At 39.1% G+C, this 25,740-nt stretch overlaps 1 pseudogene; it reads left to right on the top strand.

Moving 5' to 3' along the window:
• Positions 1–22,168: 22,168 nt before the first annotated feature.
• Positions 22,169–25,392, top strand: LOC121153955 (annotated as a pseudogene).
• Positions 25,393–25,740: the final 348 nt, after the last annotated feature.

Below are 25,740 nucleotides of genomic sequence, written 5' to 3'. Positions count from 1 at the left end.
CTATGGATATTGATTTCTTAAGTGTGATAAAGTTGTCTACATTCAAACTTGTTTGAAGACCATCTAGCTCATTGATTTTATATTTAAATTATTTCTAGTAATTAATACTGCTGCGGAATTTTTTTTCTGTTTCATACTGTTAGAACTAAAAGACTTTGACTATTACAGTGAAATTGAAAAAAAAAATAAATAAATAAAAGCCCTATTGTTAAAGACTGGACTGGCTGGCTGACATTATGTATGGTAAGAGAGCTGCTATAGCATGCTGGGTCTCCGGATTGGCTGTGGTGGTAAAGGGAATGAAATTGAATTCAAAAAGGTTGAGATTAGTCAGATGACTTCAGTTTACATCAGACAGGGAAGCTTGGTGTCAAACGGTTAATCAAATAAGCATCTGCAGGAAAAAATCAAGACCTGGATACCGACAAAAACACTTATAAATTAAAGTTTGAAGAGATCAGCCCAAACATGACCTCACTGTCACAGGACTGGATGAAAACAGGAGTTCACAAAGATGAAAGAGGGACACATTGAACTTGAAAGTGGAAAGGGGACACAGGACTCCAGCTTTCCTGGGCTCGCACATGAACACATGCATGGACAGAGTAAGTCAAGGCCAGGGAGCATACATTCCCATAGACATCTTTCTGGCAGAAATGTAACTAGTTTATATTTCCCCAAAACATGATGAGTTTACTAAAGAGTGCTGACTTGAGTCATTTAAAGTCCCCCTTTTTTTTTGGTTAGCACAAAGATAAGAGCTTTGACTGATAAATAGGCAAGGAAACCATCTTTTTCCTCTCTAATGCCAAGAATCGATTCAAGAAGAAAGAATGAAAACTGAAGCAGCTCATTTATCAGAAATGTGTGGGAACTGAAAATGAAAGAGGGTTCACTTCTGGAAAACAGGTCAAGTTGGCCAGGTAGTAACATCAAAGAGAGAGCGAGACAGACAGACAGACATTCACCCTATCAAAAGTACAGAGTTGAAAAACTTGTGTGCAAAGACAGCACTGTGAGTGCACAACCATTCCCATGATACCACCACACTACACTGCCCATACATTGTATAGTAGTTGCTAACATGAATTTGTGGTAAGCTGATCAAAGCTTTGTTCCAGAAATGCCAATAACTCAGTGTGTGATGTGACATTAATAATTAAATTCATTTTATAGGGTTATTTCAGCGATTAAACAAGAAAACGTGGGTGGGGGAGCATTGTGGTTTAGCGGGAAAGTCTGCCGTCCGCCATAGCAGCAACCTGTATGAACGCTAGTTTGGGTCTCAGCTGCTCTGCTTTTGATCCAGCTCCCTGCTGCATGTATCTGAGAAAGGAACAGAGGACAGCCCAATGGCTTGGATCCTTGCACCCCGATGGGAGATCCAGATGTAGTCCCTGTTCCTCTCTGCAGCCTGACCTGAACCCAGCTTTGTGGCTATGTGAGGAGCAAACCAGCAGATGGAAGATCTGGTTCTCTCACTCTTTCTCTTTACTCTGTGTTTCATATGAATAACTTTTTATTTTAGAAACAAAAAGTATGAAACTGAAAACATTAAATATGGAGAAATTTCTTTTACAAATCTATAAAGGTAAAAGATAATTTTCTGAGTTGACTTCTCTTCCCTAAGGAACCCTAGTTATCTTGATTCCCAGAATTATGCATCCCTATCAGCTTGTTATTTAATTTTTCTATTCCTTCATCCGTTCATCAGGAATCTGGCAAGTACGTAGGCTAAGACCAAATGTACAGTGCTGGAAGGATAAGCATGTTACTTAGAAAACTGTACAGCTAAAAAAAAAAGTTATTACCAGTAGCAACTTAGGTACCACAATTGAAAATATGACAACTGTTTATGTAGATCTACAAGACTTCCTTGAGGAGGGGGAATTAAACTGATATGAAACATGTTGTGTAAGAACCAATAGCTGCTATGCATATGAAATCTGCCTGAACATCTGCCTAGAGGAAGCAGTCCAGCAGGTTGAAGAAATTATTGATTTTACCAACCAGAAATGTTGTCACAATTGGATGCGCTAGCCCATAAAAGATCTCTGACTACCTATGCTTACCAGAACAAGATACAAATGTAAAAACTAATTCTTTGCTGACCACAAAGAAAAAAGGCAAAATGAGCAGGCAGAATCATTTATCATTGGTCACTTCTTTCTCTAGCACATACTATGAGCCTCAAGGAGGAGCTAAGGCTTGAAGACCAACTAGCTAACAGAAGCCTTTGTAGCTAAGCAAAGACTGAAGGCTGAAGACCAAAGTTCTATGATATCATAGGCTAGATGGAGAACTCCCTAGAGCTTAAATAAGTGTAGCCTTGAGGGGAGAAAGGAAAAGCATTGCAAATTGCCATATGATCTACACAGACGTTAAGCTGTTAACTCCCAAACCATCTTTGTACTGGTGTAAATCCAGCGCACTCTTTGAAAGCCAATTCAGGACTGGCCTCGTTCCATGAAACTTCCCTGTGTCCCTGTGCACGACATCCCTCCCCTTCTCCCCCTCCTCCCAACCCAGTGTCATACTTCCACCACACTGCGTGGCATTGTTCTCGAATCACTTAGTGAATTATTCCTTTGCCCACTCAATAAGATGATTTACTTCTCAAGGACTAGTGCGATTCCTTTACTTCTTTGTATTCCCCACAGTGCTCAGCTCAGCAATGTGCCTACTCTAGGCACTTAACATTTCAATGCCTGTTGGAGAAATGAATGGTTTAATTAATCCATATATCTACTAGATTTCAATACGTGAAAAAGAGGGTGGGGAGAAGAAGTACTCTGTCATTCCTGGCTGGAGCTGGGTAGTCCTCTTTTGGAGAATGGCTAATACCATCTGTTGGCTCTTATTGAAACAGAGGGTAGGGGGTCCTATATGTGGCGATTTTCATCAGACTATGGTAACTGAAGGTCACCCCCACCTAACAACACTTAATGGTCTAGAAAATCCTTTCCCAGACATTCTCTGTCTCTGATCCTGTAGATTCTGGCTTGTCACTATCTCTATCCAGATAGTCTTTGGTGTGACGGCTAGTCCACTATCAGGAGCTGTCCCTGAGCCATCCCTTTGAAATGAACTCTGAACATACTAGACCACTAGGGTGGGAAACCTTTCTCTTGGCACCACTACATCAAAGCACGTTCTTAGGGACCACAAGAGAGCTCACCTTGGTTTAGTTCCACTAATGCTGGGATTCTTAGCGCGAGTGCAAAGGAAAGTAGATGCCTGCATTAAACTCTTTAAAAAACAAAACAAGGGAAATTCAAATCCACAGGGCAAGGCTGCTTTGCTCCCTTCCTGTCTTAATGCAAGTATGGCATGAAGTAATCTTAACAGAGTCTTGGAGGATTGAAGTGATTTTACTGTAGGCTTATTATTATTCTCATTTAGAAGACTCAGCTCTTTTACTCCCACTTAAGATGAAAGGGTTGCATTCTATTTACTTCTAACATGTGCTAATAAAAAATATAGGAGAATAAAACTTGCTTCTCTGAAAGTGCCAAGAACCCATCGAATCTGATGTCACAGATGCTGAACAAAAGGCCAGATCCTCTAAACTGGTCATCTCACAGGGTCCCACAGCAGCCAGGCTTCTGGACAGGAAGGCCTGAGCTGACACATGAAGTACCTGTCACGGTACTCTCCCAGCACCAAGGGAATGCTCAGTGCATCTGCTTACAAACCCCAGAATGCACACATTTTGACGGCCTTGATTACAACACTCTTCATCCCTTCTTCTCATTTCAAAGTAACTCAACTTGTGTTACACTGAAACCTGGACAAGTTTTCATTGTTAAAGTTGGCCCTGTCTCTAAAGTCTTAGGTGAGTCTTCTGTTCAGAGGGTATTAAAGTTATCAGAGGTCTTCATTTCCACACACACCTTTGTACCACGAGGTAGAGCTGGACTTGCCCATTACAGGACCTGCTTAGCAAACCAATTTAGAATCATCCTAACTTTTTTTGTGTTTTTTTTTTTTTCAGTCCCACTTCCTACCTGCCCAAACCCTTCCAATCTCAGATTCCAGTCAAGGGAAATCATTCGCTGTGAAGCAAGGAAGAATTCAGAGAGCCAGCTTTGCTCTGCACAGCAGCAACTGGCAGCATAAATCACAAGGAACCCTGGGAAGGGACGATGGAAACCGCAGTGAGCTGCTCAGACCATTATGCATTCAGCCTGGAATAATGACCCCTAATTTATTTTAACTACGTTGCTCTCTGGTGAGGACGCCTTAATCTCTCTCTGAAGATTCCAGTATACATTTTCTGTTGTTCTTTTTGCCTTTCATCCGGGGATTCTAGCTTACTCTCTGACTGTTGAGTAGTTAATCACCTCAAGCATTTCCCTACAGAAACATCCGTTCTACCTTGACTGGTTTTTGGTTTGTTTTGTTTTGTTTTTACCTCTTTGCACAGGCTCAGCCCTTGCTTGCTCTTCTGTCTCATTCAGTGATCTTTAAAGTCTCCTCTGTTGCTCTGTCTGGTTGCCTATGTTTGGGGACAGACAATAGAGGTGATGTAGACCATTATTCATGAGTAGCTTGAAGGGTAACATGAGAAATGCCTCATCTCCTGACCCTTCTTAGCATAAGAATTGCTGTTAAAATTCTGAACTGAGAAAAAGGAGTTTTTCAAAGAAAAATCTCCCACTCTGGAGCAGCTTTCTGGAGAAGGGACCTTGGGCAGAAGCACTCTTAAAATACTCACTGATTTTAAAAAAGAAAAACTGTTCCTACAAAAGGAAACATTGATTACTATTAAGATTGCCAATTCTCCACGATTTGTACCAGCATTCAAAAATAGGAAAGCTTCATGATACGCAAGGTTCAATTGGTCCATCTCCAAACTTAACAAGCTATGGTGTTTCACCTGTAGTCAAGTGGATCCCGTCTTTGCCCTTCTTTCCATATACTTGCCTCAGTCAAGGTGAATAATGTACAGGGAAGAAAAGAAGTTGAAATCACCTGTAGGCTTCCTCTGGCCCTCATGGCTCTCTGTTCATTCAGCAATTGACAAGCAAAAGTGAGCTACTCCATTGACCTGCCTGCAACTGCCGTGCTTAGAGGAAATTGATCCAACAATTGCCCTCACACAGTGATAGTCTCTGGTCTCTGCAGTTACAAGCAGAATCAAGTATTTCTCATTGTCCAATTCTTTGGGTCATTTTTTTTTTCCACAGCAGAAGTTCCAGCTCTTGTCTACTTCAGCGGCATTGCTTGGTCATATGGCCTCTGTCTCATTCCATGACCCCAGATAATTCTAAAGACCTGTTGAACTTCTCCCAATGGTCCTTAGGAAAATAAACTTACCATGGCCAAAAAAAAAAAAAATCTGATCCTCTTCCAACAACCCACAGTCCTACCTGTTTATGGCTGATGTTAATGATAACCAGTCATCCAACTAGTTACTCAGGCCAGAAACCTGAGTCATTATAATCCCTTCTCTCTAAATCATTTACCCTTCCTGTTAGCCAGTTCTCCCAACATCATCCCAAATAGCTCAACCGTAGCTCACATGTTCATCGCCTTCATGGTAGTCTTATTATAAATCTCCATTTTTTTCACATCTCTGAGCTACACAGTAGGTTTGCCTAAACCTGGCTTCCAAAAACCATATACTTTAAACCCTTTCTACATAAGCAACAAAGTGTTGTTTTTTCAAACAGGTAAGCATTTCATTCTTTGTATAAAATCATGTTATCCTGTTTGGACACAAATACCCATATCCTTAGCATGGCTCACCAATCCCTCCTGTCTACTTCTTCAGACTCAACTACTGCTCAAGTTTCAGATCCCCAGGGGACTGCAGCCAAATGAAGGTACTTGCATTCCCACAGTGTGTTGTGCTCCCTCAAATTCTTTCTTCTGTATCCACCAGTCTTTGTATTCACAAAGATGCTTCTTCCTCTAGCTTTGTGTTTCATATCACCAGCTGAGCAGTCAGAACTCATTTCAAATTGAACTTTGCCTAAATTCCGAGTGCTTAGATGTTTCTTTCCTTCTGAATAGCAGACCACCTTGCACTTATTTTGCTTTCATTGTTTTCTTAAAAACACTTTTGGGAGTAGTCATATAGCCAGGAAGTTAAAACTCTAGATGGGACCTGCCTTCCACATCACAGTGTCTGTCTCCGGTCCCTGATTGTAGCTTTCTACTGATGGTCACCCCAGGAGTCAGCAATGATTGTTCAAGGACTTGATTTCCTGCCACCATGTAGGATAATGGAATTGAGTTCTCAGGGCCTGGGCTCCAGCTCTGGCTCTCGCAGGCATTCAGGAAACAAACAAGTTTGGGTGGGAGGGGAACTCTCTGTCTCTCAATCTCTCACTATCCCTCTATTTCTGTATCTCTGCCTCTCAAGTAATTAGATAATAACATTTATTTTATTTTTAAAAAGATTTTATTTATTTTTATTGCAAAATCAGATATACAGAGAGGAGAAGAGACAGAAAGATCTTCCGTCTGATGATTCACTCCCCAAGCAGCTGCAATGGCTGGAGCTAAGCCAAACCGAAGCCAGAAGCCTGGAGCCTCCTCTGGATCTCCCACATGAGTACAGGGTCCCAAGGCTTGGGGCCATCCTTTGTTACTTTCCCAGGCTACAAGCAAGGAGCTGGCTTGAAAGTGGAGCTGCCAGGATTAGAACCAGCACCCAAAGGATCCAGTATGTTCAAGGCAAGGACTTTTGTTGCTAGTCCACCGCACCGGGCCCAATAATAACATTTAAAGGTAGTACATGAGGTGTTGGAGTTCAAAGTCTGTGCCAGTATTCTGTTTAACTATCCGTAATATCTAAAGTGCACCACCCTCATGCCTGTAAGAGCACACTGAGCATGTTGACTTGGGATTAAAGCTAGTGGTCTGTTCTTGCCTCAAAAGAAACCCCCCATGCTGTCACTCAAAGACTGAGAGAAACAGCAAAGTATACTCTTTGAGCATGTCTCTTTCAGTTAAAACACTTCAATTCTACGTCAAGTCTGCTGTTAGGACTGTGTGATCTGGAAGAAGAGCCATCCAAACAACCAACATCTACTAATCATTGTCTATCTGTTAAGCATCATATTCATGATCGTGTTTTCCTTGTAGCTACCAGATAAGACAAATGCTAACATTATACATGATTATAGATGAAGAATTTAAGTAACTCAAACCCACGTTTGATGTTGTCTTCTACACCTCAATTACGAGAGATGAGATTTGATGTGTAACATTGTTTTATAACCTATACAGACCCATACCAATAGAAGTCACCATGCACAGAGAAAGCAGCCACATGTATAGAGCCTCATGCTTTATTTTTAGGTTGAAAACAAGAGACATTTGCAAGATGAAGATCCAACTTAGGCATAAGAGGTTTCATCTGCAGCGCACCCTGAAATTATAGGCCTTGCCACTGAGTGGGTCACATCCTGTCTCATTTTGCAATGAAAAGAGCATACTACGCAGAAAGGTGTAAAACTCATTCTCAAGACTTCTGAGTTCACACCCTATTATTTGTTGCTCCACCTTTGAGAGACAGAAAGTGCAGTTCAAAGGGTGGGACTGATCACCCAAGAGTTACATTCAGAAAATGTTGAAGTCTTTCAGAGCCAAGACTAAACTCAAAACATGCTCTGGATGTCTCTCCACACAGACATTTTAATGACCTTATCCATCTTTATTAAGCATCCAGCTAATACCACATTTACCAGAGCTGAAATATAAAAACCAAAAACACATTTATTGGAGAAACTGAACTTAATGAGAAGCACTATGACATAAACAAAAGGGTAAAAGTTTTTGAAGTAAACAAGTGAGGATAGAAATTCTAACTTTACCACTTAGCGGCTCTTGGGTAATTGAGCAAACTATATTTCTGATCTTTGCTTTTCTCACTTCTTAAATTATGCCTCAGCATTGAGGGAACAAAAACTGTGTTCAAAACACACCAAATTCTTTTCTGTTCTTTAGGGATATGGAGGAGAAGTATGAGCCTGGGCCGATTTGCCAAACCACACATGACATTTTTTTTCTTTATAAAAAGGAAAACGCATATTTGGTATAACTACATATAAATGTAAAGAATCAAGATATAAAATAGACTTCTGCATTTCCTAATCACAAGTATCAAGGCTACTTTTGGGTAACTTGAGGTGACTTACAACATCTTACCTGAGCAATCATTTCAGAGTGTGCTTATCAGGATGCTGAGTTTGGTTTGCCTGCCTCACCCTTTCAAACCTCTAAAAAGGCTGTTCAAAGCAGTGAAGAAAAATCTGAATCATCTCAGTAAATGTTTGGTGCCAGATCCTAACAAAGGTTCTGAGTGGAAGTCTGGGTTCTGATATATTCCAATTTCACTCCAACATATGCTAAACTTCTGATCTTGGGAAAGCTACTTTTCTGTAGATGAGCGTTATCCTATCTAGAATGAGTAGACTATTAGAACTTACATCGCAGACATATAATGGAATTTAAATATGTGAATGTTCATGAAGTAGTTAGCACCAGATCTAACACAGTAATACATTAAACTGTGCAAGCTATTGTCACAATGCTTAAGTGAGGAAAGAAAAGATCAAAAAAGAGAACACAAACTTGATTCCATTGAGAGTGTTCTTATTTTGTCATCACCTAGTTTTGTTAACAAGACAGCTGGTATATAAGACAGTGTGGTTGTAGAGCTGTTTCTCAACAAGCTCATGTACCTTCCACATTTTTCAAATTCTACCACATACTGAGGAAACTCCCAGGGCATAGTCCATTTTTTTGTCTATTACGCTTTAAAAATTTTTCCAAATGTAGCTGACTTCTCACTTCATGAATCATTCCCCGGATTACCAAAGGAGAAAATGTAACTTATTTCAATCAGCCCTTACCTAAAAGTGAACGTATAATAACTACTGCATTCATTTGAGTTCCTGTTAACTCACTTCCCCTTTGTATTCATATGCATTTGGGCAATGTCCATTCCTTGTCTCTGAAAGAGTTATCAATTGTGCAATAGTTTTTGGATTGGTATTAGGAGATTTGGAGCTAAAACCTCCAGCTTCCTGGTTACTTTGACTTTAGGGAAGGTGGTTCATCTCACCGCGTCTCATTCTCCCGATATGAAAATGAATATAATGACATTCAGACAACAGAATAACATTCAGCACTAAAAAGAAATGAGCTATCAAGTCATGAAAATACTTGGTATCTTAACTGCATATTACTAAACCAATATGAAAAGGCTACATTTTATATTACTGCAACCATATGACACTCTGAAATAGGCAAAATTATGAACACAATAAAAAAAGACTGTGGTTGTCAGGAGTTAGAGCCAACAAAGAACAAATAGGCAGAACATGTAGGAATTTTAAGGCAGTGACATTGATACTGCCATGTGACAAAATAATTGCACATATCTGCCACTATAGATTTGTCAAGATCCATGGAACATGAAACATCAAGGGTAAACCCTAAGGTAAACCATGGAATTTGGATGATAATGATGGTTCAATATGGATTTACAGATCGTAGCATTTTGATGGGGGATGTTGATAGTGGGAGAGATGGTGGTTTGTGAGGACAAGAACTTGGCTGTTCATGACAGCTGTGAATCTAAAAATACTAGCAAAAAATGAAGCCTATTTTAAAACTATCATAGAGAGTACAATTAGGAAAATGAAAGTGGACAAAACATATAAGACTACTCATAGAGAATCTAGAACCCTGTATATACTCACTAGCTCTTACCTGGATCTAAATATTCCGTCTGAGTTTCCTGGTGATTTGTAAAGCCCCAAAAGAAGTGTACCATATTTGATCACAACATTTTGATACAAAACACCTAGCAATATTAAAGAAACAGTCAGCACATGTCTCTATTAGAATGAACTTACTCTTCTATTGGTTTGTAGGTGAGATAATGCATATTCAATACAGAATATTCACAACGAGTCATGCACATTTTCTATTAACGAGGCAGTATTCATTAGCTTTTTGCCATTGGTGCACATTTGGACACACACACAGACACACACACACACACATTTCAGAATTAGAACAAAGACTGGGGTGGGCTGAGTGAGATACTGACCTCAGGCACACATTTAAGATGAAACACAAATCACGTGATAAAGACAAATAGTATTTCAAAGTAGTATTGTTTTTAAAATCAAAATCAGTGTGAAAATCTATGAGGAATGCATAACATTTTGTGAAGGCATGATGAACAGTACTGATTTTTTTCTTTAGGACTAAGATTCACTATGGCTTAGTAAATACGCACCTGCTTTGGAAATTTCACAACAGTAAAACTTAAACTTAATAAGCTCTTATTCTTAAATGTCAGCTACATCCATGATACCAGATGCTTCACAAGAATTTTATCTTGAAGACTAGTTCACTTCCATAATAATATCCAGAATTTTTTGTTTCCTTGTGGTGATGTCCATCAGAGTACTACTTTAGATTGTGATGTTAATAAAACATTCAAGAGCAACAGACATAATGCTATCTCTTTCTAATTCAGTTCTTTGCCCTCTTGCAATGTTCTTGTGGAGTAGTTTACTGTCCCTTTTCATTTTACTATGAACAAGACACCTGTAGTTGGTCCCATAACACATCCTGGTTCTTGGACTTGAGCAAGGGTCAATGACTCACCTATCCACAGTTCTGCAATAAAACAAATGGCAGACATTCAGAACCCTGCTATTTACTTCCTAAAACAGGATAAAAGCAAAGAAGGACAGGAAATATGAAATCGTGAGAATTTCATACTTGGGAGGTCATGGTAGGAAAAGCTCTCAGGGAAAGTACTGCACGCTCTCCACAACTTTCCATGTCTAGGGCACTTCTAGTCTCATTTGTCAACAAACAAGCCTACCAGTGTGATCTGCTGTGACACTCTCCTTGCTGTGAAGGGGACTCGGTGCTCATTCATTAGATATTTCATGAGCACTTTAATATGCAAGATGTTGTGCTTCAAACTATTGAAGACTCAAACAAAAAGTCCTGGTGTGCAAAATGCAAATCTGGCTTTCCTAAGAAAGTTATATCAAAGAAAATACCAAGCCTTCTCACTGTTGGTGGCACTTTCACACAAATGCCAGGTTCACCCTTGATCTTTACTCTGCTCAAACTAAGAGTAGACCAGTGATATTTTCCTTTAACAATGAAGAAATTAACTTTGCTTAGAAATGTTCTATCTGAGCTCCAGTGTTCTGTTTCAACAAATGCAGTGCAATGAGTCCAAAACGGGTAGAGCAGATCATCTATGTGTTACAGAAAGAAATCAGAAGTCATGAGTTTATTCCTGAATGCTGTAGTATAAGGAGAACTCAAGCATATGGGAACAAGAAGAATGAGGATACGCAAAAGAATATAGAGAAATGGGGCTGGTGCAGTGTCATAGTCAGCTCAACAGCTGTGTGTGCTTAGTCTCTGGGAGCTGCTTCTCGCCCTGGTTCCTCCACTTCTGACACAAATCCCAGCTAATAGCTGGGAAAGCAGCAGAGAAGGCTCAAGCCTTCAGCCCCTGAACCTATGGGGAGAGACGTGAAAGAAGCTCCTGGTTCCTGGCTTCTCATCAGCTCAGCTCCAGCCATTCCAGCAATTTGAAGAGCAAATGAGCAGGTGAAAGATCTGTCTCTCCTTCTCTCCACAACTCTGCCTTTCAAACAAAAATTACAAATCTTTAAACATTTTTTGAAATAAAAAGAATATGAAGAAATGGTGGCAGATTGAGGATAGAGATGAAGAAGACACAAAAGGGACAGGCATAGGCAGAAGCATAAAGGAAGATAATAATTACCCAGTGCAATGCAGCTGGCTTAAGCAACACAGACAGCTATAGCATGAAGCTTTTATTGAAAAGTAGTGTTAGAAAAAGCAATAAAGGCCAGTGGTGTGTAGACTGTGAACTCTTAGATATTAGACTGCAAAGCTGTAAATTTGTTGGGCAGGAAAAATGGAGATTGAAGTTGTACACATGAAAGAGGTATAAATACAGCCACATTTCCCGTAACCAAGGAAACATGCTTTAAGAGATGTGCGGGCAGGTGATTTTGTCACTGTGTGTCATGGGTACACTTACACAAAGCAAAACTGGAGAGCCTACAACACATCTAGCTTAGGGACTACATATTCACATCTACACTGTCATCTAGTTTATTACTGGTAGGATCTAAATCAGCTATGACAGAAGATTAAGCAATAAAGAAGTACAATAAATATCAGGTTTATGTGGCTGCTGCTGTCAGGATGTGAGACATCATTTTGTTAATAAGTAGAAAGAGCACATTCTAAAACAATAATAAAAGCACAGTAGAGTAAACACATATAGCAGAACACAGTCCTGCAATATCACATATTAAATCATATAGTGCATAGACTATCCTTGATTGACACTACAGTACATTTGTTTATGTCAGTTTTGGCACAAACAGGCGAGGAAGTGTTGCACTATAACACAACAAAGGCTAGAGTATCACTAGTCGATAGGAATCCATTAGGTCCATGGTCATCTATGGGACTTGTATCAAACATGTGATGCACAATTGATTGAAACATCATTTTGTGGCATGTGACTGTTAGATTTAAGAAGCCTAATCTGCTCCTGGCTTACATGTAATGTGCTTGGATGGAGAGAAACTCTTGATTGGGGAACCTGCCAGGGATTCTCAATAATGTGGTCTTGACCTGAAAGCAGAAGTGAAGAAAAAGCAAAGGGAGTTAATGTCAGCAAATCTGGTTTCAATTTCATTTAACTTATTCATGCTCAAATGCATAGTGGAACTCCAATACTGATCTGTCATTTGATGTATAGTTTTACTAATCAAATATTGCAATCTACTAAATACATTAATGTAATAAACAAAAAGAAACAATGCAGAGAAAGGACAAATGTTCTTTCAAAGGGCCCAGGCAATCAGCTGTCCCAGGAGAGGGAGAGGAGTCTTCCTAGGAGAAGAATTTTTTTTTTTAGCTCATTGCTGAAACCTGAGAAGTGTTGTGTACAGAATTGTGTCCTCAGGATTCCTACGGTAATCCTAACCCCCAATGTGAGTGTAACTGAATATGGCTTTTAGGAGATAATTAAGTTAAATAAGGCCATAAGGGTAAGGTCCTGGCCTGACAGGACTGGTGGCCTTAAAATACACCAAGAAAAGGCCATATGAGAGTTTGGCAATAAGTCACCATCCCCAAGCCAGGTGGGAAGAAGGTCCTCACCAGCAGCAAGACTTGAGGGTGGTCTTTCTGGCTTCCAGAGCTGTGTGCATGCTTTCTGTTGTTTCAACCGCCTAGTCTACTGTATTTCTGGGGGCTGTTTGAGCTGGTAAACAGAAGCAGAAAGGTTAAGTTACAGACTAAGAAAAGACTAAACCTATTTTGTAAAAACAGAGGAAGTAAGGAGGAGAAAGAATATAGAATGATACTACAAATAATAGATGGATCTTTATGGAAAATGCATATTATGCAGAAAGCAAGCCTGCACTTATTTTTAGCATCAAAATAAGCTTCTTTTGTTCCAATTCATTAACTTTTTGAAGTAACCTGTTATTGTCCACAATGATGTGTTAAGGTTTGCTGTTGAAAAGGAAGTGAGGCCATTGCAGGGTCTTCAGCAGGGTAGTGGATGACCAGAGAGGTATCTTAGCAGAGAACTTCGGCAAGAGCTTGGAAAATGTAGGAGAGAAAATCCAGGATGGGACAGGGAGCTTGTTAGGAGAAATTCATCAGTTGCCCAGACATAATGAAACAGAAAAGGAAGGCATTAGATGAAGCAGTGAACAAGGACAACTTTTAGGAAAAAGGATCAATTGTTTCTTGAAGGACATGGCAAAATCCGCTACAGGAGACAAATAGCTTTCAATTTGTACACCACCTTCAGTCATCCTAGAATTTCTGAAGATCCTGTCTTCAATATCTTGAGAAAGACTAGGCTTCCAAGGAAAGAAAATTGCCTAACTGCCAAAGCTATGACTGACATGGGTGATTAGGGAAAGTCATCTTGTGCACTTGTGATCCTCTCTAAGAACATAGATTAACCTATGCCAAGATTCAATAGCAAATCCAAGCTTCCTTTCAGAGCTTCTAAATGAAGATGCTTGGTTTCTAGAAAATGTCATTCTGGTTCAGTAGGCTACAATCTCGATGATATAGATGATATAGATAGATATAGATAGAGATATAGAGAAATAGAGATACAAAGATACAGATATAAACAATATCTGAACAGGGTTTCCTTCCCTCAGCCTTCTTTCCCAAGACAAATAATTCTCCTCTTTGATGGTTTCATGGATCCACTGTGGGTCTTAGAATATATTTCCCATCGGATTGGCACAGTGGCATAGCAAGTTAATGCTAAGCCTGTCAATACCAGTATCCTATATGAGCACTGGTTGATGTCTTGGCTGCCTCACTCCTGACCCAACTCTCGACTTATAGCCTGAAGAAAGCATCAGACAATGGCTCAGGTCCTTGAGATCCTGCACCTACGTGGGAGATTGGGAAGAAGTTTCTGGCTCCACCTTGACATCAGCACCGCTCCAGTCATCAATGCCGTTTGGGAAATGAATCAGTAGATGGAAGACCTCTCTCTGTATTTCTCCTATGCTGTGGGTAAAAAAAAAAACTTTTTAAAAAAATCCACTTTAAAAATAAAACATATCCCCATCAATAAGTGATGGCTATTGTACAAAGTAGTTCACTGAATTCTTCAGTCTCCTATTATTTCTTCTAGATCTGCATTCAAGAATTTAAAATGTGTGGGAAGAGGCAACTGGATGTACAAAAATGCTATCCTTGAGAAGCAAGGCAGTTTTCTCCCATTCTGAGAACAATGAAGTAACTCAAAGAAGATAGCAGATGCAAGTCTGGAAAGAACAGTTGTATAGTTCCCTGACACCATCCTGAAAGAGAGAATGCAAATGAAATGGCCTGTGTGCTGAAGCCTCTGGAGAAAGGCAAGGAATATGAATTATTGCATTTGCTTGGCTTGTTCCACAAATCTCTGCAGATGAGGAGGCCTGAGATAATTGCAAAAGTTAGTGAAGGGGAATAGAGGCAACTGTTATAGAAGCCCACCTGTGAGTACTTTATCTTGCTTCATTTCAATCTGTTCTATAGGAGCTTTGTTTTTTTGTTTTTTTCCCCCCCTCCCCCAGAAACCCAGGCCTGGGAGCCGAGCCGTACATACACAGGCCCATTTCCCAAGGGCTCAGAGACCTCTGTGCTCTTTACCTGTGCCAAGAAAAACACAGACCATGAACATGATCACTTCTCAGGGACTGCTTTCCATCATCTGCCCTTCATGTCAAGGAGAAACATGTGTTGAAAAAATCTTTGGGAGGTCAACTGTATACTGACATCTTCCCAAGACACTCCAGGGAGAATTAATCAGATTTTGTTGAGCTACAATTTGGCTTGCAACTCAAATAAGGATATATGAAATTTTATCCACTCCCTACATTCAAATTTTAGCCACTCCCTGCATTCAAATGATTGTGGTTTTCTCTGTTTCTGTTGGCACAGAGTCCTCATTAGTTCAAACTCCACAAATTAAATCCCTGCAATAGATGTTCAAATTACAATCTTGCCAATTGTAACACTGGAACCCTTGAAGCCAAAGAACAAAGAATCAGAATTTTAGAATCTAAAAGACCTTTCTGCATGTTTTTTATTGGATAGGCAGAGAGACAGAGAGCTCTCACCCACTGATTAGTTTCCAAATGTCTGTAATGACCAGAGCTGAGCTGCGCATTAAATACAGATCTCCTACATGAATGGTAGGGACCCAAATCATCCCTGTTGCTTCCCAAGCTGAACATGAGCCAAAAAACTGGAATTGGGAGTGTTGGAATTCAAATCCAAGCAGTTCAACATGATATTCAGAAGTCTTAACTGAAAAGTCTTTGAGAAAGGATCCAGGCCAACACATGGCACTTTGAAAAAGCAGTGTGTAAGAAATGTCCAGGAGATGGGCCTTGGTCTGATCCTAGAAGCTCTTTATGGAATAAAGTTAAGGGAACATCACTTTCAGTCCTCCAGTGTTAAGCCAATGGATGTCTTTAAGAGCAGCTTTGAAAAACTCACAAAATTGGGATTATTCAACCAAGTTGAATGACCGTGTTACAAAGTTACATTTGTGGCTATTGGTTCTCTTTTCTTGACTTCATACAGTACAGTACCACAACCCAAACAGAAAAAAAAATTCAAAATACAAAGATTTTTCTATAAACAAATTCTTAATTCCATAAGAAAAATATGGAAAGATTGTTCTTTAGAAAGTCATAGAATATGTAAGTAGTAATGGAGAAGAGAGTTTTATAAAGGGCATGGGAAATTCACTGTCAAAGCATTACTGAAACCTCCTCACATTTAGGATAATATGACACAAAACATCTCGTTCATGGTGATATTAACCTCCTTTAAAAAGAATCAAAGTTATTTGGGCCACACTAATTCAGAACTCAAGATAATTCAAACCAGACAGCTAAAGTTATTTTTTTATTACCAAGTCTCTAAAACAGTCCATTTCAACAGGAAAAGAGAAATGATAATTGATTTTAGCACTTAACAACCTGACATACAAATGTCCTATTATAATGTTTACATATAATGAAAAATTACATACAACATCTAAATGGTAACAATGTTTTAAATTCAGAATTCTTACTAAGGGAAGCAGGGGACCACTTGAAAGAAAGGGGAGTTGGGAATAATCACCTGGTCTCCATGGGTCTCCAAGCAGACTTTTCATATGTGGCTCAAGGACCAGAGGTCTTCTTCAGCCCTCCAGCTTTTAGGTTTCTGTTGTAAGTTTCATATAAATAACCAAAGTATATTTCTTTTCGTTTTCTTAGTTCAGATTTCTTATTAAGGAGATGAACTTTCCAACAAATTCAAAAGGGCAAGATTCTGTTATAACACATGCACATTTTTCAGACTACAATCTGAAATATATGCTGATGAAAGGACTATATTCTTTACTTCTGCTCAGAGCACAATAGACCAACAAAGCAATATTTAGTAATGCTGATGTGCTTTCCTCTCACGTTATGCTTCTGAGGCAATCTCTAGCATTTAGAATCGAGTGGATCCAATGATCATGGAGCAACATTCTGTGCCAGTATTACTTGTGCCTTTACTATTTTAGAATCAAATATTGGGGAAATATCATCATGGCATAGCGTTGCCGGCATAATGTATTGGAATGCTACCTCAGGTGTGATTGCTGGTATCTCTGCTTCTGATATAACTTCTTGCCAATGACCTTGGAAGGCTGTGAAAGGTAACTCAAATACTGGATCCCTTCAAAAATGTGGGAGACCAGGATGAATTTTCCGGACCCTGGCTTCTTTCTAGCCATATCTGGCTGTTGTAAACATTGAGGGTGAGAAATTAGCATTAAAAGATCTCTCTCTTCCTTTAAAACAAATAAATAACAATTTGTCATTTGTATCAGAGCAGCTTAAGCATTAAGCCGGTAAGACTGACTACAAATGAAACCACATTTCCTATGGATATAGTAATAAGTGATAACATTCTCTCTTACAAATTTATGTTACAATGTTTTTCAATCTAGTTGTCATTTACTAACCAAATCTGTTCACTTCTGGCTTTGATTAAAACTCAACTTCTCTGTATTTCTCCTTCTTTAGTTATGAAGTGGGTTTGCCTACACACAACTCACAATGAACTTGTAGAAATCTGCAATAGAATGGGTAATATCACATTTTCCATATTCATAAATATTCATAAATGGTATTTCTCTTTTATATGGAAATCCAGAAGTCCTGGAACTGGCAAAATATCCTTTTTTACCTGTGTTAGACCTGGAAATTCTCAGTTAAGATATTTCATATGGTCCAGAGAGGTAGCCTAGTGGCTAAAGTCCTCACCTTGAATGTACCAGCATTCCATATGGGCACTGGTTCTAATCCCGGCAACTCCACTTCCCATCCAGCTCCCTACTTGTGTCCTAGGAAAGCAAGAAAATATGGCCCAAGGCCTTGGGATTCTACAACCATGTGGGAGACTCAGAAGAAGCTCCTGGCTCCTGGCTTTGTGTCATCTCTGGCCGTTGCAGCCACGTGGGGAGTGAATCAGCACATGGAACATTTTCCTCTCTGTGTCTCCTGTTCTATATATATCTATCTTTCCAATAATAAATAAATAAATAACTCTTAAAAACCCCATATTTTATAAATAAAAAGTATTTTCTAAATGTTTTCATTAGTGTAATCAAAAGAATTAAAATACCTATAAAGTATAGACTCAAGAAAACACATTTCCTGACCATTTTTATTCTTATATATCAGGTACTATCTTTTTATCCCAAGTTGCGTCATTTTTTATGTTTTTAAAATATTTAAAATGCTTTATTATTATTTTTCCATTATGCAGTTTTTTAAAAGATTTCTTTTTTTATTATTGCAAAGGCAGATTCACAGAGAAAAGGAGAGACAGGCAAAAAAAAAAAAATTGTCCATCCACTGATTCACTCCCCATGTAGCTGCAATGACTGCAGCTGAGCTGATCCAAAGCCTATAACCAGGAGTTTCTTCCAGGTCCCCCATGTGGGTGCAAGGTCTTAAGGCCTTGGGCAATCCTCTCCTCCTTTCCTAGGCCACAAGCAGGGAGCTGGATGGGAAGTGGAGTGCTGGGATATGAACTGATGCCCATATGGGATGCTGCTGCATGCAAAGTGAGGATTAGCCACTAAACCATTGCACCAGGCCCCACTATACAGTTTTATAAGTATAAAGCTTTCCCCTTTCCCTCCTTTTCTTTCCTCCCATTTCTCCCTTCCCCATTTTCTTCTGCATCATTGCAATCATACAGGTCTTCAGCTGCAGTCACAACTCCAACATTCTGCTATATACATGTATTATGACATTGTAGGTATAGGTAATGAAAGAAAATCTAGCAACATATTGTCAAGGTCTAATTGACAGTTTCACTGGGCTCATTCTTTTATCCAAGAATAGAGATGATTACTGCAGTGCTTTTTCATCTCCCAATACTGTAGACTTCATTATACCTGTATTCCTATTTATTTTTATTTTGCATGAAGGTTGCCTTATATCAGAGAGAACATTATATTTGTCCCTTTGGGATTGGTTTATTTCACTGAGCCTAGTGGTCTCCAGCTGGATCACTTTGTTTCAAATGATGAAATTCCATTCTTTTTTGATGGCTTAGTAGTATCCCAGCTTTGTCTTAAACAATATTCATATCTGGGATGGGCTATATGTATATTCATTGAGTCAAGTTTATCTTAGATGTCTTCTGCTTCTTGAGACTTATATTGTTTTGAATTACCATGGCATTTAGTTACAAAACAGTCAACTTCAGCGACTCCAGATGAGGCAGTAGATCAGAGAGAGCATAAGAAAAATAATTGACAGCTAAGATACCCATGTTTTTTGATCCTGTCAAAATACTCTTGTCTATAAATGAGAGAGAGATCTTTTTTCTGAAGTACTTTTGAAGGTTTTTTGTTTGATCTCTGAATCACTGTCAATGGGCACTCCATGCACTAGTGACAAAAAGACTCACCCTAATGTATGGCAGAATCCTGAGCAGAACCACCTCCAAGGGTTGGGAAGCCCGCATCTTCCCTTGGCCTTTCAAGTACCCACTTGTGTCGAGAGAAGATTTGTGCCCTCAGCCAAACGAGCACATTTGCTTTTCCAAGTATCATCAAAACTGATATTAACAAAATGTCACTTGAATGTCATTCATTGGTTCCCTACAGATTTACATGAAGAATTTTCTAAATGCTGGAGATTAGTATAAACAAACCAGACACAGCACCTACACACATACACATTTCATCTCATGTACTACACATTCTAGCAGAGAGGCACAAATGCAAAACAGTTGAAGTTTGAGGTATTTCTGATGGTGCAAATTCTTAGTGGAAAAGATAATAAGGAAGAAGAATCAAGAGAAAAGGGAAAGAAAGCTTTTAGATGGAACGGTTACAGAAAAAAAATATCATAGAAACACGGAACCTGCCTAACCATATGGTTACCCCATGATATTTATCGTAATAATAATTATTATTTCTGTTAATCAGTCCAGAAAATGTATCAACTAAGCTGCCACACAAACAATAATTTGAGATTAGGTTAATGATAGCAGCTAAAAACATTTACTGACCAACAGACATCCTACCAAGCAGTTCCATAAGCAATCCTGTTAGTATTGTATTCTCCTTAAACAACAGGGATTAGGAAGGAGCACAGTGTTAGTGTTAGAGTCACATCGAGTCCAGGCCCTGCACTCCTGACATTAGACTTTCATTTGCTCCTGGAGGCCAATATTGCTTTTTTTGCAACATAATTTAAATAAATATCTCCGAGAAATTCAAGTGAATGTCAAAACCTTTGTGGAAAAATAGAAATGATGGAGTTTTTTTTTTAATGTGAAAATGTTTAAATTGAGGCAGTTTTTCATAACCTATGCTTGAAATTTTTTGAGAGATCTTCAATAAGGATTTCCTTGTTTTCTAGAATAGAGAGAACACTCTTGATGTTCGACTTGCGCATTCAGTAAGTCTGATCTCAGCATTCCCCATGAAATGACAATCAACTGCACGTGTGTCTTTCTGAGGGGAAAGCAATTCCAGAGCTTCATGCTCTTTCCCAATCTTCTGTGTTTTAAAATATAAATAAGTAAATAAAAGCTAGCGCAAGTTATGATGAAAACAATAGACAAAACTGTAGTGACAGGAAGTAGGAGTCCAATTAGACCAATATCATTGTAAGCAATTTGGGAAGATGATAAGCTAGGCATGCTCTCTGCCCCTCTAACATCCAAAAACTGGACTCTCAACTCACATAGTAAAGAGAGAATGTGTGAGGGTGCATGGGCTAACATGAAAATTCACCACTGAGTGGCAGAGAATGACAAAGAAAACCTCGAATTTTGTGCTAGTCTCAGGCGATTTAATTATACTTCAATTATTTATACCTTTTCCTACTCCTGAAACTGCAAGATAAAATAGATGCAGGAGAGAGAAGGAAATAAGAAAAACATGGACAACATTGTGAAATGTACACAGGAATGGAATCAACATAGAAATACATAACAGAAAGACCTACACGTAAGTTGAGTTGGGGGGGGGTCAATTTAATCTCTTCTTCTTTAAGAAAAAAGATATATTTCCTTTCATTGGAAGGCAGGTTTATAGAGAGAAGCAGACACAGAACAATTTTTCCATCTACTGATTCACTCCCCAAATGGCCAAAATGGCCGGAGCTGAGACAATATGAAGGTAGGAACAAGGAGCTTCTTCTGGGTCTCCCACAGGAGGTGAAGGATTAGCCAACTGAGCCATTGTGCGAACCCCTTTTAACATTAGAAGTTGATCAAAAAGGAAAAGCTGATCAATGACACAATTCAGTGTCAAGAACAGAAAACATGCCAGTGGTCTTCATGAGGAAAAAAAAAAATACTGCTATACAATGATAGCTTCACAGTCCACAAGGGTAACATTTCCCAGCTCTGACAGAGCTGAGCTTTATTCTGTAGCTGGATGGTAAGTATAGAAAGAGCATAAATTTTTTTCCTGTTTGAATGGTCCTGAACATTTTAAGAACTGCAAGGGGATTGCCAAAGGTTCACACACACACACACACACACACACACAGAGAGAGCCATGAATAAAGGGCCCAGCATGGCAGCTCAGTGATTAAATCCTCACCTTGCATGCAGCAGCATCCCATATGGGCACCGGGCCATATCCCAGCTGCTCCACTTCCCATCCAGCTCCCTGCTTGTGGCCTGGGAAAGGAGGAGAGGACAGCCCAAAGCCTTGGACCTGGCTTTGGATCTGTTCAGCTCCAGCCATTGCAACCACTTAATGGTGTGGAACAGAAAATGGGAGCTCTTTCCCTCTGTCTTGTTCTCTCTGTAAAACTGCCCTTTCAATAAAAATAAATAATTTTTTAAAAAAATGAATTAAAAGATCAGTATATTCTGTTGTAAGGAATCTTTGAAAACCACAAATAATGTTTTCATATGTATTTTCAATTAACTTCTTTAAGAGCTTTGATATGTATGACTTTCAAAATTTTTTGGCACCAAAACCCAATTTCATCTTAATTCAAAATTCTCTGAACTCATGAGGCCTCTTCATAAATGAGACTGGACAGATGTAATTCGGTAGAGACTCCATTAGATGGTGTCACCTGCAGATGAAGACGGAGAAGGTGATAACAGTCAAGAGAGGGAGGACAAAGAGATGAAGGACATTTCTTCAGTTCTAGTAATCACTTGGGAAGTCACTTGGGGCTGTCCACAAACTTCTGGCTTCATCTCTAATCGTGGAAAATCATCTGCCTCACAATTTGAATGTAACCATCAAGATAACATATTGCAAGACTCAGTAAAGGAAGGCGCAGTTGGCAAGCCATCAGACAGCTTGGGTTGTCTTGCACAGACCGGCACACAGCTGGCCTGAGTGAGGGCTTCATCTACAAAGAGAATGAGCAGCTGAGGAAACATCACATCCTGCCCTTTGCACTCTTTGCTGCAGACATCCTTGTCTGATCTAAAGCCTTCCACACATTCTGTTTCCCCTTTCTTGGACACTCTTCTGCCACTGCCACCTTTCTCCTGGAATCACTCAACCTCCAAAACTCAGTTCTTCTCCCAGAACTCCTTCCTGAAGAATTGGGCTCAATATACAGACAGTCCCTAACTCTATTTTTAGTGATGTAACTTCTAATTAGTGCCTCTCACAATGATGTAAAAGTGATATATTAAATAGAAGGTCTACTTTAATTTTTAACTTTTGAATCTCTCTTCAGATCTCTTATGTAATTTGATCTTCTCTTAAGATACTTGGCAGCTCACCTAAGTGCAGTCTTTCAGTGAACCCCATGGTCTCCAGGACAAACCACTGGCATTATACATGTGCTGCTTGGCTAAACTAGGGTGTATAGGGAAGTAGGTGTGTCAAACGCATTTTGGCTTACAGTACTTTCAACTTCTAGAGCAGAAAACATCTTAAATCAAGGAATATCTGCATTCCCAATTGTCCTGCTCATCTCTTCAAGTAACACTGCCTTGTAACAATTAGTTTTTTTTAGAACCTGTCCATGGTTGTAAACTGCTTTAAGACAGAAAAGGGATTGTCTGTAGCATAGTACTAGCACATGAAAGGAACTCAGCAAATGTTCATTGAATCATGAAGGAATAAAAGTGTGCTCAAGGTGTTAGCTCTGTGGTAGGTTAAACTGCCACCTGAAGTACTATCATTCATATCGGTGTAGGCTTGAATCTTGGCTGCTCCACTTACTATGCTGTTTCCTGCTAACGCATCTGGTAAAGCAGTGGAGGCTCCTGCACCTGTATGGGAGACCTGAATGAAGATCCTGGCTTCAGCTTGGTCCAGCTCTGACCATTGCGACCATTTGCGAATTAAACCAGCAGCTAGAAGATTCCCACCCACTTCCCTCTGTAATTCTGTCTTTCAGATAAACAAAATCTAAGAAGTGGCTACAAAACATCCAAGTCACAGAGTTCTTTCCTGACTTTCCTAGAATGCTACCTTCACATGGAGTTTAAGAAAATGTTAGAATTTATGCTCTTACCTATGCTTATCTTTCAACACCACCTTCTAAAAAACCAAGCAGCATAAACTTTGTTTACATGTGATTTTTTTAATGCAAAAGCATTTATAAAGATTCAATAAATTAATTCAACACACATTTATCTTGGAGCTAGTGCTTTTTACAAGGTATACAGTTCAAAAGAGATTTAATATCTTACACTATTTCTTCATTTGTTCATATACCATTATTATGCTGGTTTGAATGAACTTTGTAAGGTAAAACAAGGTTATGCTCATTGAAGCTGTTCAAACCAGCCTTTCCTCTTCAACATAGAGATCATTTTTTACATGAGGGAAACCTAAGGATATGAAGATTCTATTGCCTTCTAGACTATACTGTTTGAAATATTTGATTAGTATTCACCCACTCTCCTATTAGTTAATCATATTTTCAGAATATACCTAAAATTGCTGTGAGTGATTTAAAACCACTTAGCAAGGTAGATAACAGAACCTTCAGACATTTTTCCATGAATAAGTAACAAGAGCATTTTGGGTTCTGATCATTAAAAACAACAAAAAGCAGTTGAATGAAAGCATAAAATTACTTGAGTGACTTAGTGTAGCCATTCCCAAAATAAGGCGGTTCTTTATAATCTTATCAACATTTTTAGCCTCACAAGTGGTGCCAAAATTGAACAGAGAGGCTTAAAACAAGGCTGTTTACGGACAATAAGCTGTTATCCCCTAGGACTCAACAAGTTGGCTATCAACAAACCTTACATGCGGATACTCCTGAAAGGATAAAATATGACAACTAATTGTTTTATACGAGTAAGATATCTTAAACAAAAATATAGCGTAAGTCAATCAAGTGCTACAAAAGGAGTATTTTCTTTTGTTGACAGTATCAGATGGATGGAGGTAGAGTATCTGAAATAATTGCTAATCATGTACTTCCCCTAGGAATGTTCTCTTTCTTACTTTATTTACCAGCTGTTAAACATATGCAGTTCCTTCAAACTGAACCTAGAAAACGATAAAGAAAAGGAAAAGGTTGGAAGAGGTATGTCTGGTCTCAAAATGGAGGGTCTTGATCTATAGAAACCAGAGCAGTTGAGGAAACTGTTCATTGGTGGCCTGAGCTTTGAAGCCACAGATGATATTTGGAGAGAATATTTTGAAACATAGAGCACACTGACAGATATTGTCTAATGAGAGACCCCCAGACAAAATGTTCAGAGGGGTTGGTTTTTGACTTATGCTTGTGTTGAAGAGGTGAATGTAGCAATATGTGGTTGACCACACAAGGTTGATGGGTATGCCGTGTAACCGAAGAGAGATGCTTCTAAAGAGGATTCAGTAAAACCTAGTGTCCATCTAAGTGAAGAAAAATTGTGTTGTTGGTATTAAAGAAGATACAGAGGAATGTAAGTTGAGAGGCTGCTTTGAGAAGTATGGCAAGATTGAAACCATAGGAGTTCTTGGAAGACAGGCAGAATGGCAGAAAATGAGTATTTGCTCTTGCGACTTTCAATGATCATGATACAGTTGATAAAATTGCTGTTCAGAAATGCCACACTATTAATGGGCATAGTTGTGAAGAGAAAAAAAAGCTTTTTAAAATAAGAGTTGCAGAGGTTTTTGTTCTTTCTATTCCTTTCCAAAGGCATGTGTGTCTCCCAGTGAATCATCAACTCTACACTCAGTCCTTCCACATCTCTGAGCATGTCCTGTATCACCAACAAAAGCAAGCCACTAGCTCCAAAGAGCTCAGCCCGCTCTTAATCGAAAAAGTCATAAATTTGGGACTGTATTCTCTTTGGCCCGAGCACATCTTTATGTAGGCATTTTATCTATCTTGCAGCAGTAATAACCATACACCCCAAATGAGAAAACTATGCTTTGAAAAATGCAGTAATAAAAATGCAGCTTTATCAGCACAATATATGGGTGTGGTACAAGCTAGCACTAGATTATGCATGACTCAAAAGCATGATTTTTAAAAAGGCAGAGTCTAGTAAACAGGCCAAGTTCATGGGGTCATAGCTAAGGAGAAGCATGCAAAATGATCCAAAGCATCAGACTTTTGCAGTCAAATAGGGCAGTAAAAAAAAAAAAGAAAGAACAGAAAGTTGCTTTCATTTTGCTACCTTTTTAACATTCTCAACTTCTCATAATCCGTGGTCAAATTG

Source organism: Ochotona curzoniae, unplaced genomic scaffold (genome assembly GCF_017591425.1).
Source record: "Ochotona curzoniae isolate NIBS_2020 unplaced genomic scaffold, NIBS_Ocur_1.0 contig_2723, whole genome shotgun sequence".
Taxonomy (NCBI): domain Eukaryota; kingdom Metazoa; phylum Chordata; class Mammalia; order Lagomorpha; family Ochotonidae; genus Ochotona; species Ochotona curzoniae.
The sequence above is the reverse complement of the archived record's forward strand: the minus strand, read 5'-3'. Positions and strand labels throughout refer to the sequence as shown.